The sequence below is a fragment of the Odontesthes bonariensis genome, chromosome 3 (genome assembly GCF_027942865.1).
Source record: "Odontesthes bonariensis isolate fOdoBon6 chromosome 3, fOdoBon6.hap1, whole genome shotgun sequence".
NCBI lineage: Eukaryota > Metazoa > Chordata > Actinopteri > Atheriniformes > Atherinopsidae > Odontesthes > Odontesthes bonariensis.
In genome coordinates this window covers 19,308,853-19,325,173 of record NC_134508.1, presented here as the reverse complement: position 1 = coordinate 19,325,173, position 16,321 = coordinate 19,308,853, and the positions used below count along the sequence as shown (strand labels likewise).

The 16,321-nt window shown below is 41.1% G+C and overlaps 1 long non-coding RNA gene across 2 annotated transcripts; it reads right to left on the bottom strand.

Moving 5' to 3' along the window:
* Positions 1–6,283: 6,283 nt before the first annotated feature.
* LOC142377773 (uncharacterized) lies at positions 6,284–6,913 on the bottom strand. 2 transcript variants are annotated; one of them, XR_012769551.1, is made up of 4 exons: positions 6,877–6,913; positions 6,671–6,768; positions 6,496–6,584; positions 6,284–6,386 (listed from the first exon to the last, which is right to left on the bottom strand). It is a non-coding gene; the product is annotated as an uncharacterized LOC142377773 (long non-coding RNA). The 2 variants fall into 2 exon arrangements; XR_012769550.1 differs by lacking the exon at positions 6,284–6,386 and having other exon boundaries at positions 6,490–6,584.
* Positions 6,914–16,321: the final 9,408 nt, after the last annotated feature.

Sequence of the window (16,321 nt, the reverse complement as noted above, 5' to 3'; positions counted from 1 at the left end):
CCCTCTGGAAGAAAACCTGAAATATTTCCACATGATGCAGCTGAAAGAGCTGTGATGTCATGTCATTGTTAAGGAAACTTGAAGAAAAACCTGTTGAATTACAGGCTCTTGGATGATACAATTTCATTTGATGCAGTTTAGTAGACATGAGTAGAAAAAAAGCTTCTTCTGCGCTTTAAAGGCAATCTACCAACAGGATGATATCTACTGTAAACTGGCTCCCATGTTTGTTCTGTCATGTCTGTGGAATGAGGCTATTAGTCAAAGAAAGACTAAATCAAATGTTATAACTGATCATTTAGAATTCAGATTAGTAAAATATTCCTTATGTGTCTGACACAGACTGCAGAAAGCTTTGTCGGGTCTGCTTTTAAGAGCGTTGCATCAGAAGACGGTCGTTCTGAGGCAAAGTTATTGTTTGGTGTTTCATTCAACAGAGGAGAGGGTAAGTGTAAAAACTGTTCATTTTTATTTACTCCAGCACCAAAGCAGCATGTAAAATGTGAATGCAAACATTTTTTTAAACACATCATTTACGAATAATGTCTTTAAAGAACAACACTGTCCCACTGGTTGTCTTTCAGTCCCAACTGTCTGCGTCTCGTCTGGACTGTGTTATTTCTGCAGGTGTCGGTGAGCAGATCTTCTTCTCTGTGTGTCTGTGAGGAGCTTCACACACGGCCGGCTTCATCTGAACGGCTCGGTGTGGGATGCTTTTCATCGTTTCAGCTGGGGCCGATCCATAGTCCGGTGTCTGGGAGCAGATTTGGTGCTGGAGTGTGTTCAGGGGACGGCTGTGCTGCTGGAGCTTCCTGGGACTGGTGGATGTCCACTGTGAGGTGCTACAAGGGAGACAGAAAGAAAGTCCTGATTTAAGCTTAAGCATAACTTTGTGACAATTTGTCATCTTTTGTTTTTAAAATAGCAGCTTGTTTCTTTACTCCTTTCTATACTATCAGCTAATAACATCTAAATGCAGTATATAATGTGCCTTTTAACTGATCACGACTTTGTGACACTAAACAGGACCAACCCCAAGTCCTCCTTTATTGCTTTTTTTTAACATCAGCTTCTCTCATGCGGCTGGGAGCTCCTCGTCGTCACGGAAACCCTGGGTGCATAACGGCAATGTCGGGTCCACAGTCTCTCTCCTTCGGACCTGCGCTGGAGTCTTTTCTCATCCATGATCACCTCGGTAAAACACAGCAGGAAAAGGAAGGAAAAACTGCACAAGTGCTCAACATGTGTGAGCTAGCACACATTGATTTCTGTAGATTTCGTTCATTAGTCAGACGGAATCATGCACTCACCTGTTTTGAACAATACGTTACCTGCGGTAGCTCAGGTGTTCCAGTTTGTCCTTCATTGATGTCAGAGTTGTTGTTTCTTTGCCATCCGCTGGTCCTCCCATCAGCAGGAAGCCACAGAGGCTCAGGCCAGCGTGACATGTGTTCACACAAAAGAGGAACATCAGAGGTGGACACTTTATTAATCCTGCGAGGGGGAATCCTTTAACTTCCCCTCGCAGGATTAATAAAGTACTTTGATTTGAATCAGGCCTGGATCAGAAGGAGGGACCCCCTCCTGAAACTTAGCCTGTGAAGACAGTTCCACCTTCCTGTACTTATATGACTGTGACATGACACAGGTAGCAGTGAAGAGAATGCTTACTATTATATCTAGTTTGCAAATGAATTACAAAGCCATGTCCTGCAGTTAAACCGGTTTGTAACACTCCACAACACACTCGCTCACAGTGCTATCTTTTGCCTGAAAAAATTCCAAAGGTGAGTTCAGTGCGTCCCCCTCTTTCTCTCTGACATGCAGCAACCACTCAGTCAAAGCGATAACTACCAGGTGAGCACGACACCGTTACGTATTATGATGATTCCACCTTAGAACAGAACACAAGTTTTATAAACCATACGTAATCTTTTACATCCGTCAATATTTCCACTTGGCCCCCGAAGCGTTGTCTGACTCTAACCCAACATCAACACCAGAGTTTGGGTGCCTTGCCCAAGGACACTTCGACATCTGAACTTGAGGATGTGGGGATCAAACTACCAACCCTTTGATTAGTGGATGACCCGCTCTTTCCCCTGACACACTGCCCCCCCGTCTCTCACTCTCTCTCTGGCAAGCTGTCATTTATCTCTTTGAGGTCTCACCGACAGGTGAACGTAACATTTGATAACCGATCCACGGGTCAAATAAATCTAATGTTACCAGGAAATGGTCAATATGTATCAGAAATTCTACATTTTTTAATAAATACACATTAGGTTTCCCCCTGAATAACAACCTACTATATTTCGTATTAGTTTTGGGTCTTCTTCTTTTGTCTGCACCTGTGCTTTTGTGCTTTGCTGCTCTGTCCATTCATCTTCCTGCCATGTTACTTATTTGGAACGCCACTCTTTGACTCTCTACTGTGGTTTTTATATAATCCTGGACGTCTTCATTAGCTCAGGCCAGTTATAGTTAAAGCTCACTTTGTTTGCCAGGCCTGCCTTCTGTGTCCTGCATTTGAGTCCTCTCCCTACTACACACATGACATTCTCATAACATTTAGTATTACAGCATTACATTGGCCTGGTGCAAGACGCCTCCGCAGGCTGTGCCAGCCCTGCCCAATGTAAAACACCGCTCTCAAATATTGTATTCCAAAATCTAGCGACCGGAAAAAGAAAGACCCTGGTGCAATACGCTACCTAAGGCATTACCAGTCCAGCTAGACTCAAATGTTACCTCCTAAAGTTTAAGAAAACAAAATCTAGCGACCGGATAAAGAAAGGCGTCGGATGACAACTTTAGTCTTAGTCGCTGCTCTCATCCCATCTCACCCTCTTAACATCCCAGCCTAGACTCTGTGGGAAGCTGAGGCCAGAGGTTGAGGGAGGCCGCTTTGGAGAGAACTGCTCCTCTCCAAAGCTCTACTCACAACTCTTCCTCAGCCTCTTGGCATCAGGCTGCGATTCTTCGCTTTCCTCCCTGCTCCTCTTTCTGGAGGTGCCAGGGCCAGAAGCGGAACAATCGGAGTCCTTTGTATCGGTTTCTTCCAGATCAGACCAACAAACTTCTCCCTCAGAGAACGAGTACACTGAGCCCTCACTAGAACAGCTTTCTGTATCAGAGTCCTCTGCATCGCTTTCCTCTAGATCAGACCAACAAACTTCTCCCTCAGAGGACGAGTACACTGAGCCCTCACTAGAACAGCTTTCTGTATCAGAGTCCTCTACATCATGAACAATACCCCAAGTCTCAAAATAATCGGCTACCAACCAAAAAGGGATGTCAGGGAAGTTAGGGAGGACGTCACCAAAAGGGAAGTCAGGGACGTCAACATCATTAAAAACTACACCAACAGGACCTCTCAGCACATTCTCATCATCTGAGGAGACATAGATAACGAGACTGTTACCGCCATCTTCATCGATGATGCGGGGCAGCTCGGGGAATCCCTCAGCTGCAGGACGCTCTCCGATGTAGCCAAGACCTGCGAGAAAGAAAGTTGAATTGCAAACATTTTAGTACTTCTCTTTAAAGGATGTGCTGAAACACCACATGTAAATAGTGGTTTATCAGAAGTGTGCGTGTGCGTATGTTTATGTGGTTGAAGCAGATTAAATTGAGAACTGCATCTCTAGGATATACGCTTAAAAAAAAAAAACACCAATAACGCAGATTCTTAGGATTTTAAACGTTTTTCTAGCACAACCATGAAACATGGAGAACAGCGAAGAAAAAAACCCACACATAAACAAGTACAGCAGCCAGTGACCTTCACATTCTGACAGGCAACAATTCATGCAGGAAGCTCACATAAGACTCGACTTTGCAACCGGTTTCACACACACACACACACACACACACACACACACGCACACACGCACACACGCACACACACACACACACACACACACACACACACACACACACAAACACACACACACACGCACACACACACACACACACACACACACACACACACACACACACAAGAACGCCAGTACCAGACATGCACCATCACCTCAGAGTTAAAACACTTAAATTTGCCTTACCTTAGAAATAAAACTTATTTGGTTCAACACAAACAGAATACATAGTGCATAAATATAGGGGACTTCATTTTGAACAACCCAAAGAATTTTTTTTGGAGGGAAAAACAACACAACTCCCAGATGAAACAAGTCCAAAGGCAGAAGGCAGAAGTTAAAAAAAAGAAAACATGGTAAATGGGTGAATGTACAAAAATAAAATGACTTTCATCAGTACAAAAATGAGTAGACGAGGCACAAAAAGCTGTTTGCTCACTTATAACAGATCCAATTATTGTGTATTTTGATAAAAAACAGACCACAAAGTGAAATTTCATATATCATGTAAACTCAGCTCGTTGACGCCGGGACGTTCTGACGTCTGTTCAGAAAGCTTATTTTAATAGTTCCATAGTTTCCATAGTGACCAACGACAACAAAAGATGCATTCAGAGCATTTTACAAAAAACCTAAGTCGCCATTTTGTTTTCTAAATTTTCGAGACAAAATTGGACAAAACAGATGCTCTCGACCAAAAAATAACATTCTTTTTAAATCACTAAACCGCCATTAGGCTATAACATTCTTCACTTTTCCCGGGAATTCAAATAAACGCGGACCAACTTTATGCTACATCCAGAAACTTTACAGTGTAAACCAATGATGGGTTGCCACCCGTCCCTTGAAATACGGAATTTGTTCCGTATTTTCACAAATGTCCAATACACTTGTCTGTCCCACACGCATCCACACGAAGCCCCGCCTCCCCGGCTGCGCACCTCTGTGAGCCTGGATCCCTGCGCGCGGTGCTGTCACTCACAGTTGCTTAAGGCTGATTCATACTCGGCGCAAACGCGCAACTGTTCTGGCTCGAGAACCATTAATGACGTCATCGAAAGCGCCAGCCCCTTCACAGTTCCTTCAGCTCATAAGCGCAGTTTGCGCCGAGAATGCGTCACATTTGCAGTTCTCTCCAGACCAGCGAGCGTCACTGTTGAGGAAACAAGCTGAAAAGCACACGAAGAAAGCATACACAATGCCACCTGTGGTGTCACGTCAGCAGAGGCTGGCACATCTGATGCGGAATGAATTTACTCTGGGTGTAGAACTGTATATGTATCTCAGAGCTAAGCGGCTGCGGCAAAAACAGAAGAGAAGGTGGAATGTTCGTCCTTTGCAACAAGACGAACTTTGTCAAACGTTGTCCCAGTGTAACTTCATAGACGTGTCGTACAGATGTTTGTAGAGGCGCACCCTCTCGGTCACCGCGGTCTCTGCAGTGTTCATTTTTTCTTTTTCTTGGTCAGCTGTTTCCGGTTGAGCGCGCGTGAAGTCAGAAAAAAAGTTGTGTGCGCGCCCTTGCGCCGCGCGAGGATTTTCTAGCTTGCGAAGGGGGGCGTGGCGGAATTTTGGGACACGTGACCGTTTGCGCCATTTGCGACCAGCTAGTATGAGCGAGGTCGCGCCGAGTATGAATCAGCCTTTAGACAGACACACACACACACACACACACACAGTGAGTGTTTTCTGTGGCTCGCGGTGGGCTGTCTGATATCAGGCAACATGCATCAGAAGAGCAACACTGCAGACACATAAGAATGCAGACCCAACACTGCACGAAAAGAGGGATTTGTGTCACTGTGGACGGCAGTGAACTTCCGCGAATTTGCCTAATTTTCGGACGCACCTGGGCGCTTGCAGGCAGACAAACTTTAAGTTTGTTGAGCGAGAAAATCGTCGGAAACGAACCCGAGCGGCGGGCTCTCACAGCGGGGTGCTAATCGCTGAGCCATTAGCACCCCGCTGTGAGAGTGCCTGGACCTCTCACTGGCCTCGCTGGTATTGGACAAAAAAGGCACGTGATTACATAAAAAAGCTCCTGTAAAGCTGACCGCCCATTGGCCAATAAGGTTAATATATGCATACTTTATATGGTCATATCACTCAGCAATTATGATTAATAATTGTGATTATGATTACTAATATTCCTGGGATGTTCGTGTACTTCATATATTCACGTCATTCTTATAAGCTGCACTATGACTAGGCTAATGCAGGCATGAATGACGTGAATCTATTGAGGAAATGAAAAAGGAAACTTTTTTTTTTAAAGCGCTTTTATTGCCACACCACACAATGTACATAGCTTACATTGTAATAAGAACCATATTGATAATAAAGAATTGAAAACTATAGGCTATACACACACTGCTGTAGCCTACAATATACACAATAAGCCTAAACGCCGCCGTTTGGAATCCGCATTCTTCGCATTCCTCCGGTCCCTGCAGAGTCTGCGGAGTTGTCAGACGTCCTCATCCTGGATCAGAAGCTGGCTTCTGGGAGCTGTTGGAATAACCAATAAATAACCAAAACATGGTCTATCCATGCACAGCATATTGACAACTTGTCTATAAAGTAACAAAAGTCATATTGACAGCGTTTATGTTCTTACTCTCTTTCACTCTTCTGTGGTGAGACTGTGAGTATTTCGGGTTGGCTTCAAGACGCGCCTGTAGCACAGCACACAGGTCCGTCACGCAGCTAAAAAAAACAACAAGAGGAATGAATAAAATGACCAGTGCTTAAAAGTATCAGTGCCAGCCGTGGTAAAAGTCAGCGCCGCTCACCCTCGATAGTGTCCCCGTCTACCTCTCTGAAGTTCGGACTGTTTGACACCGCCTCCTTCAAGCGACTCGTTACATCCATATTGTGAGGTGACAGTAGCCTGTAAAAACAATAGGCCTATGGTTAATAAAAAAAAAAACTGCATTGACGTAACGTAACATCAGGTCCAACTCAACTAGATATTAGGAGAACATTCACTTATTCTTACCTTTGACCTGGATTATAATGCCACGGTGAGTTATGCAGGCGGCGAACTGCTTCCTATAAATTGAAAACACGAAATTCATTTTTTTAAATAAAGCAACTCACACTGGTTTTCACGTGATGGACACAATTAAGTTGAGTTTAGCCTAAAGCCACAGTCAATAACCTACTCTTACCGCGATTTTCGGATTCTGTATCCGCCTTCTCTTGTGCTCTTCAACTTCTCTGGAATGTAACTTCAGTGCGTTCTCGACGGCCATCTTACCTCCAACCTAGCGAATCTCTGGTCGATTCCCTCCAGAACCCTCTCCACGACCGTATCCACAGTGCTGGCCACCATATGAGACATTCCGGTCATAGCATTCAACAGGACTTTCATTTGATCTGCCTGTGAGCAAGTGAGTAAGTAAGTTTAATATACAGCACATTTAAAATCAGCGAGAACTGTCCCAAGTGCTGTACAGTGTCAACGAGACTAAAATTAAACAAACTCTCAGACGCGCGAAACTACCAGGGCGGCACGGGGTGGCAGTCGCCACCCCTGAAAAGAGGTCTGCCATCCCAGTGCGAGGGAGTGTTTTTTTTTTTTTTTTTCAATGCGAGTGAGAGCATGCAGGCAATACAATAACTCGTGCCAATAACGTTCGGTGTGGGAGGGCTTCGATTTACTCTCTGACAGTCACCTAAGTTACCACTCAAAACTGTGCATCCTGCCAAATGGCAGAGGATGAATCCTCGAGTAAAAAACGAAAATATAAGATTCATTTTACAGCAGAATATACTAAAGTATATCCATGTCTGGTGAAGGTGAAGAATGATGACACCGTGGCGAGGTGCACTGTATGTAATAGTGACTTCAGTATTGCCCACAGGGGACTTAATGACTGTAAAACATGTGGAGGTAGGCTGAACGCGCCATCATCTGCATTTTATTTCTGTAGGTTAAATGCTGTTATAAAATAAAGCAAAACGTATCAAAGACTTATTTGAAGTATCAATACACATTTAGTTACTAAATTGTGTAGGTCTATATCTAACTAGCCAGCTACAGTATCTAACTATCTATATCCAGCCTGTCTAAGCCTTTAAAAAAAATCCCCAATTTACTATGTTGATATATTGTTGTTATTCTGTACACATACACTCACAAAATACTTTGGCAGGCAGGCCTTTGAGGGAGGGCTTTACTTCTAGGATAATGCTGGAATTTTGTAAAGTGCTGGGAAGTCCTCAAATTTCTAAATCATTCCTATGGCTTGATTTTGCTTTCAAAGCAAACACTGAACCACTGTTATTCCTGTCCACACACAAAATCTTTTCGTTGGTCCTTTCATTGGTAAATGTAAATGGTGGTTTTACTCATGTCCATTTTGTATTTTAGTTCTGTTAAGCATAAGATCATTTTGTATCTCTGGCAGTGAAAACATTATTTGATTTTCACATGTAACTTACTTGTGTCATGGAAATTCTAACCTCTCTCTCTCTCTCTCGCGCTCTCTCTCTCGTTTGATCCGAATAATAAACATATAATTTTGGCAAATGCTGGAGAAATCTGAAACTGATTTTACTGTGGAGAGTTGATACCATTGTTAGTGGCAGTGCAGTATTGGTTTATTGCGATTCTTTAATCTCAATTTAAAGTAAGGGTATTGGGATGGTAATTTGTTTTATGTGTGTATTTATAAAATGAGGGCCCCATGTCTATATTTTGCCTAGGGCCCCAAAATGGCTAGATACGCCCCTGGTTGGAGGTGATGAACGTGTAGAAACAGGCCTGCCCACCCCCCACCTCATCTCACCCCACCCCACTTGAAAATGACTGTGGCAGCTCCTGACCTGATCACTGGCATTTACATATTAAAGGCTCTCCTAAGTAGGGGAGGGGAGGGGGGCATGGGGGAGCAGTTGCCAGGTCAGTTTGCGACAACTTGGGCCAAGTTTTCACTTTTACCACCGCAAATGCAGGGGCTCAACGTATGCGGACATGTAAGGGGCCACATACATCCACAAATCCCTCTTTTCATGCAGTGCAAGCCTCAGTGTCACAGTTCTTCATTCCCTAATCATCTGCTGAGACTGATAAGGTATGGAACAGTAAATAAATGAATTTGTTCGGAGAAAACATATATATAAATGAATAAATAAATAAATATATGTATTAGTGGTGGGCCGTTATCGGCGTTAACGTGCTGCGATAATTTGAGAGTCTTATCGGGCGATATAAAAAATATCGCCGTTAATCTATTCTCAAAGTTGGGTTGGGAACTGGGTCAAAATAGGTAGCCTAAGCAAACTGTGATGACTTTTACCTTGATATTTTAGCTCGGGTGTGGGCTGATGTACTCTGTCTGCCGTTAGGTGTGATTAAAACAGAAGAACGCTACTTTGCAGAAGCCTGTGCTAGGCAGTTTATGGAGGTCGCTTATCTGTGGGGGATAGTTGACAAAATCTGCCCTGTTGGAACAGACAGCGCTCCTAATATGGTGGCCGCAGGGAGGATACTGCGCGTGTGGCGCAACAGAGACGCACTGCACACAACGCTATCTCAACAGCAGCACAATCTGGCCCTCCCAACAAGTGCTGAATATGAGAAGTTGGCGAAGCTAGAGAAACTGCTGGAGCCATGCATGTGAATAAGCTGGTCTGCCCTAATGTTGCGACCTCCGCTACCTGGTAGCAGAGGTCGCTGACTCGCTGGAGAAGCGTCGCTTGAGAATTTGCTTTGGTAGCTTTGGAAGCTTGTGACGTCACATTTAGAATGTTCAATTCTTAAAGGCCCCGCGGCTGTGCAGCACCCCCGCGGAAAAAAACATGAGGAAAGAGAGGGCAGGAACACGAATAAACATGTTGTTATTTACAATTTTTTATACAAGATATACATCACTTTTACAATAATGTAAAACTACATTAGGTACACCTGAGAAGAGCAGGAATAGCAGAGGCAGCTGTGAAAATAAACTAAATTCAAAATAAAATCCGAAATAAAACTACACTATTGTATTGAAGCACTCGACACGGCAATTGCAACAGTCTCAGGATTAAACGACTATTGTTTGGATAGGAACCAAAGTTTACACGTCTGTTTACGTGAACGCCGCGGATTGTCGGACCCCTGAATGAGCTATTTTAATCTACATTAATCTAGATTAATTTCGAGATTTCAGTGAGATTAATCTAGATTAAAAAAAAATTAATCTATGCCCACCACTAATATATATTTATATATAGACAAAGAGTTACTCAGTGCTGCAAGGAGTAACAAAAAGTACACTTGGAAAAAGAAGTAACAGATTCTGATTAAGATGGTTGAGGGAATAAGTTACATTTTGCACTTCCTTTTTTCTAACTGAATGAGCAGAAAAGTTGACAAATGTTTTTGTTGTTTTTTTCGTTCTGTTTTTTTCCCTCTGTAAGTAAAAATGTCCTAGAGGTTCATATGGTTTTGCACTTAAAAAGTTACATTAAGTTATCAATTTATTTTTTTTATAATTTAAAAGTTCATTGTTCTACACTCTACACAGATTTAATTTAAGATTTAATTAACTGCACTTTATAAGAGAATGTGTTTATTGGTAATAAAGCATTTTAATCTTTAAGTATCAATCAAGTTGCTTTTTTTTATCACCACTGTACTGAAGATACTGGCACAAAATAACATATTACTGCTGCGAGCAGTGGCCAAAGGAGTCGGCTGTGGTGGTCATAGCCCAGATGAGCCATGCGTCCCTTATTTTAATTTCTGAAAGATGGCAACCCTAGTCTCCACACATATAGAGACGCCATGACATGCCATGCCACATCATGTTGAGCCAAAGAACAGCCGATATAAGTATCATAACTATAAACCATAACCTGATAAACTGTACTAACAAGCTCTCGATGTTTCAATCGTCTAAAAGCCTGACATCTAGCAGCAAACAGCGCACATCTCTCTGATATTCATATACCAAAAAATGGTCAGCTGTTCCAGGTTACCGTTAGCCCCATAATAATTTAGTTGAAACTAATAAATTAACATAGAAGAAGAAGAAGAAGAACTTTTATTTATATAGCACCCTTCACAGATAAAAATCACAAAGTGCTTTACACAGTAAAACAAAACCACCAAGATATGGATACACAATAAAAGTGACATCGAGCCAATCAACTAAAAGCCTGTCTAAAAAAGAATGTCTTCAGCTGCTTTTTAAAAGAATCCACAGACTCCAGCTCACGAAGAGACACAGGCAGCTTGTTCCATAATTTAGGAGCAAAAGCCTGGAAAGACAAGTCACCTCTAGTTTTAAAGGAAGTCCTTGGGACCATGAGGAGGTTCTGGCCTGAGGACCGAAGGGAGCGGCCGGAGCTGTAGGGACACAGCAGATCAGAGACATAGGTGGGGGTCTGCCCGTGAAGGGCTCTAAAAGTCAACACTAAAATTATAAAATCTATACGAAATTTGATCGGCAGCCAATGCAAGGAAGATAAAATTGGCGTAATATGAGTCTGTCTGCTTGATCCTGTTAAAAGTCGAGCTGCTGCATTTTGGACCATTTGAAGATGATTTAAAACAGATTTGTTAAGACAAATAAAAAGAGAATTGCAATAATCCAAACGTGAAGAGATAAAAGCGTGAATCACAATTTCCAGGTCAGAGTTGGACAGGATTGGCCTTAACTTTGCAATATTTCTTAAATGATAAAAACAGTTTTTTACTAAGTGCCTAGAATGGCAGTCAAGAGACAAAGACTGACCAAACCAGACACCAAGATTCCTGATGCTCGACTGAACGGACGAGCCCAGAGAACCGAGGTGATTCAGGACCAGGGGAATTTTTTGCTCTGGAACAATAATCAGAGTCTCAGTCTTTTTACTATTTAACTGGAGGCAGTTTTCAGTGAGCCAGTTCTTTATGCTTGAGAGACAATCCAATAGCTCAGACAGTTTGTGCAACTCCGACTCCTTAAAAGAAAAATACAATTGAATGTCATCAGCATAAAAATGATAGGAGACATTTTTAAAATTACTAATGACTTTGCCAAGAGGGCTGATGTACAGCAAAAACAAAATGGGACCAAGAATTGATCCTTGAGGGACACCATACTTTAAAGTAGAAACATCTGACATTATATTGTTTACACAAACAGAAAAAGTCCTATTTGACAAATATGAGGACAACCACTTCAGGACTGTCCCAGCAATTCCAAAGTCACAGTTCATTCTCTGTAGCAACAGTTCATGATCTACAGTATCAAATGCTGATGATAAGTCAAGAAGAATTAAAACTGAGTACTGCCCACGGTCAGCTGCCATCCTTATGTCACTAGAGACTTTAAGAAGGGCAGTCTCAGTGGAGTGACTCTTACGAAAGCCAGATTGAAATTGATCAAACAAATCATTTTTGTTTAAAAATGCAGTTAGCTGTTCTGCCACCACCTTCTCCACAACTTTGGAAACAAAGGGCAGTTTAGAGATGGGCCTATAATTATGAGGCTCAGCCGGATCCAAGTTTGGCTTTTTTAAGATGGGACTTATTGCTGCCTGTTTAAAAAAGCTTGGAAAAGACCCAGTAGACAATGAAATATTAATCAGTTCAACAATATAAGGTGCAACAAGATCGATGACATTATAAAGCAAGGATGTTGGCATGACATCAAAAGGACAAGAAGATGGTTTCATCCTTTTCATCAACCCCATAACCTCCTCTATTGATACAAGAGAGAACACAGACCATGAGAAAGGACTAGAACGTACAGGGGTTATGGTCCCTTTGAAAGGCAACACATTTGCCCTGATCTCCTCCACTTTATCCACAAAGTGCTTCAAAAATTGGTTACAGTCCCATATTGTTGAAACTGGCACCAGAGGAGTAGAAGGTGACACAATTTTATGAATAGTGTCAAAAACAACCTTGGGATTCCTTTTATGTGAATTGACAAGTTTGGCAAAGTAGGCAGATCGAGCCTGTTTTATCATAATATTTAGAGACATGATAAGGTCTTTTAAATGTAGTCTGTGCACCTCGAGTTTTGTGGATCTCCATAGACGCTCCACCCTCCGACAAACCCTCCTAAAAGAAGCAATTTCATCATTTAACCATGGCTGGGATTTTTTCAAAGAAATCACTTTTGGCTTTATAGGGGCCACCATGTTCAACACAGCTTCACAATGATTATTGAAGGAATTTATGTAAGATTCTGTATCATTACAGGCCCCATTAAAGCTGGGTTGAAATTTTTGGGAAAAATTTGCAACAGTAGTCTGATTTATAAAGCGCTTTTGGGAGACCACATGTTGAGTGCAAGAGTCAGTTTTGAAAGATACATTAAAATACACACAACTATGATCGGACACCTGGATATCCACAACATTCAGACAATTTAAGTCCAGGCCAAAGGAGAAAACTAAATCCAAAGTGTGGCCTTTTTTATGTGTTGGGCCAGAAACATGTTGCTTTAAGTGAAAAGACTCAGTGAGATCTAAAAACTCAGATGCTGCAGGACAGGAACTGTCATTTATGTGGAAATTAAAATCCCCAACCATAAGAACCCTCTCAAGTTTAATAATCATAGTTAAAAACTCAGAAAACTCATTTAAAAACTCACGAGCAGGACCAGGTGGCCTGTAGATTAAAATGTATGGAGCTAAATTTGTCTCAATAATATTTGTATATACGCAGAAGGGGATCCACAAATATGTCTTGATTTGCATGTGTGTTTTGATATCTACAAATAAAAAAATCATATTTGTAACTCGTCTATTGATTTTTACAAATATAGATGTGCATTTGTAAATAAAATGCCATTTGTAAAACCAAAAAAATCATTTGTGAAATGTGATTCTGCATTTGTGAATCACCAGCACACACATTTTTCGCTTTCCACAGTTACGTGTTTTTGAGACGTTCTTCGCATGAAAGTCGCACAAATCCACACGTAAATATTTCTTGACTTGCATTCGTGTTTTGATATCCACAAATAAAAAAAAACATATTTGTAACTTGTAAATTGGTTTTCACAATTGTAGATGTGTATTTGTAAATGAAATGGCATTTGTAAAACTGAAAATTGCCTTTGTGATATCTAATTTTGCATTTGTGCATTAACAGCACACGTAGGTTTCGTTTTCGCATTTGTGAATCAGCACGATCAGCGCACGTATTTTTGAGACAATCTTTGCGGCAGAGGGAGCCACCCAGATTCACAAATAGCCTACCTCTATTTTCTAATCCAGTAGATGGCAGTGTTGTTCATACTTAATCTATTGCGTGTTACCATATTGCTCTCACTCTGAATACTGTCAGAAAAAATAAAACATATGAAAAATAGAGAGTCTCTGAACTATTTACATTTACATTTTACTATCATAACTATCATAATTTGGGGTGAGGGAATTGTACTTAGGGCCTACTGAAGTTGGCGGTAGCTGCTCATCATGCCCACGTTGTTCGGCCATGGTTGAATTTGAATGAATTGAAAAATTCAATGAAAGTCAAGTGAAGCATAGCCGTTATGAGCTTTATAGAACAACACTGCCATCTACTGGATTAGAAAATAGAGGTAGGCTATTTGTGAATCTGGGTGGCTCCCTCTGCCGCAAAGATTGTCTCAAAAATACGTGCGCTGATCGTGCTGATTCACAAATGCGAAAACGAAACCTACGTGTGCTGTTAATGCACAAATGCAAAATTAGATATCACAAAGGCAATTTTCAGTTTTACAAATGCCATCTCATTTACAAATACACATCTACAATTGTGAAAACCAATTTACAAGTTACAAATATGTTTTTTTTTATTTGTGGATATCAAAACACGAATGCAAGTCAAGAAATATTTACGTGTGGATTTGTGCGACTTTCATGCGAAGAACGTCTCAAAAACACGTAACTGTGGAAAGCGAAAAATGTGTGTGCTGGTGATTCACAAATGCAGAATCACATTTCACAAATGATTTTTTTGGTTTTACAAATGGCATTTTATTTACAAATGCACATCTATATTTGTAAAAATCAATATACGAGTACAAATATGATTTTTTTATTTGTAGATATCAAAACACACATGCAAATCAAGACATATTTGTGGATCCCCTTCTGCGTATATACAAATATTATTGAGACAAATTTAACTCCATAAAAATACAATAAAAAGAGTCAAAGTTTCCAACCTTGGTCATTTGAAGCTCAAACGAGTTAAAAGGCTCTGGCTTCAGTTGTCTGCAGAGAAAGTACTCCTTACAAATGAGCGCAAGTCCGCCTCCTCTTCGTGCAACCCGCGGGGTCCCAAACGCGGAGCAGTTTGGGGGACACAGTTCATTTAGGTGAAAGTAATCCTGTTCTTTCTGCCAGGTTTCCGTCAGGGCCATAAAATCCAAGTTATCCTGTATGAATACATCGCCCAGATAGTTTGCTTTATTTGCAATAGAACGTGCATTTAGGAGAGCAAAGCGCATTGGCCGTGCGCGTTCAGCCGCAGGTGCACTCTGCCGGACCCGGCTTCTCCGCAGCACACCAGACTCCACATTGACAGCTCGCAGAACGCGTTCACGTGGTGGGTGAATTCGGGCTTATAGGACTAAAACATTATGAGTCTCAGAAAGTTATCATAAATTTGAATGAAATAAAATACTAATGTAATTAACGAACATGCACGGTAACTGTTGTACAAACTTAATGTGTCACAAACCAAAGTGCGTAAAATAACGACCAACCGTAAAATCACATAAACAAAGACCAAACTGATTGGTAATATTAAATTAACAAGTAGCTGCGTACTTGGAACTAAAACTAACAAAACAATTAGTCACGCAAGGCACGCTGGGAAACGCGACCCGACAAAACCTGTCGAAACGCTACCATGATAATAATAACAATAGTAATAATCTAAAAACGAATAAACTTAAATAGAAATAATTTTTTTCAGTGAAAACTGTTTATTTGTGTATTTATGAAATATAATTTAAATGTGACACAGCAGTATCCCTAAAATATGTTTCTTCCTAATCACTCAAAGAATATGATCAAAGATAGCTTCAGTAATGACTGCAGTCATGTTGACGTTCATATAGAAAAACACATTTGCTGTCATTCTTTAATTTGGGTGATAGACTAACAGAAACACATAAAGCTGAAATTTACATAGTAAACACCCAACAATGTCCTCTGGGGTATGATGGATGGTATCACCTGAAACTCTGCACCAATCAGACAGAAGGAAGGAAACTTTCAGAGGTGAAACATCTTCATGAACTTGGACAGAATCCAAATTCTTAGGACAAAAACTTAGGACTGCTATGACCTTAATGACTGATCTTGTACAGCTTATATCCAAAGAGACTTACATGATTTAACCTCTGTATTTTCAAATGTTGCAGAATGAAGACAAAAAAATCCCTGAATTGCTGACCAACATTTGTTTTTAAAGATTATTGTTGATTTTATTCTTGTCTCAAGTTGTGGCTTATTCACAG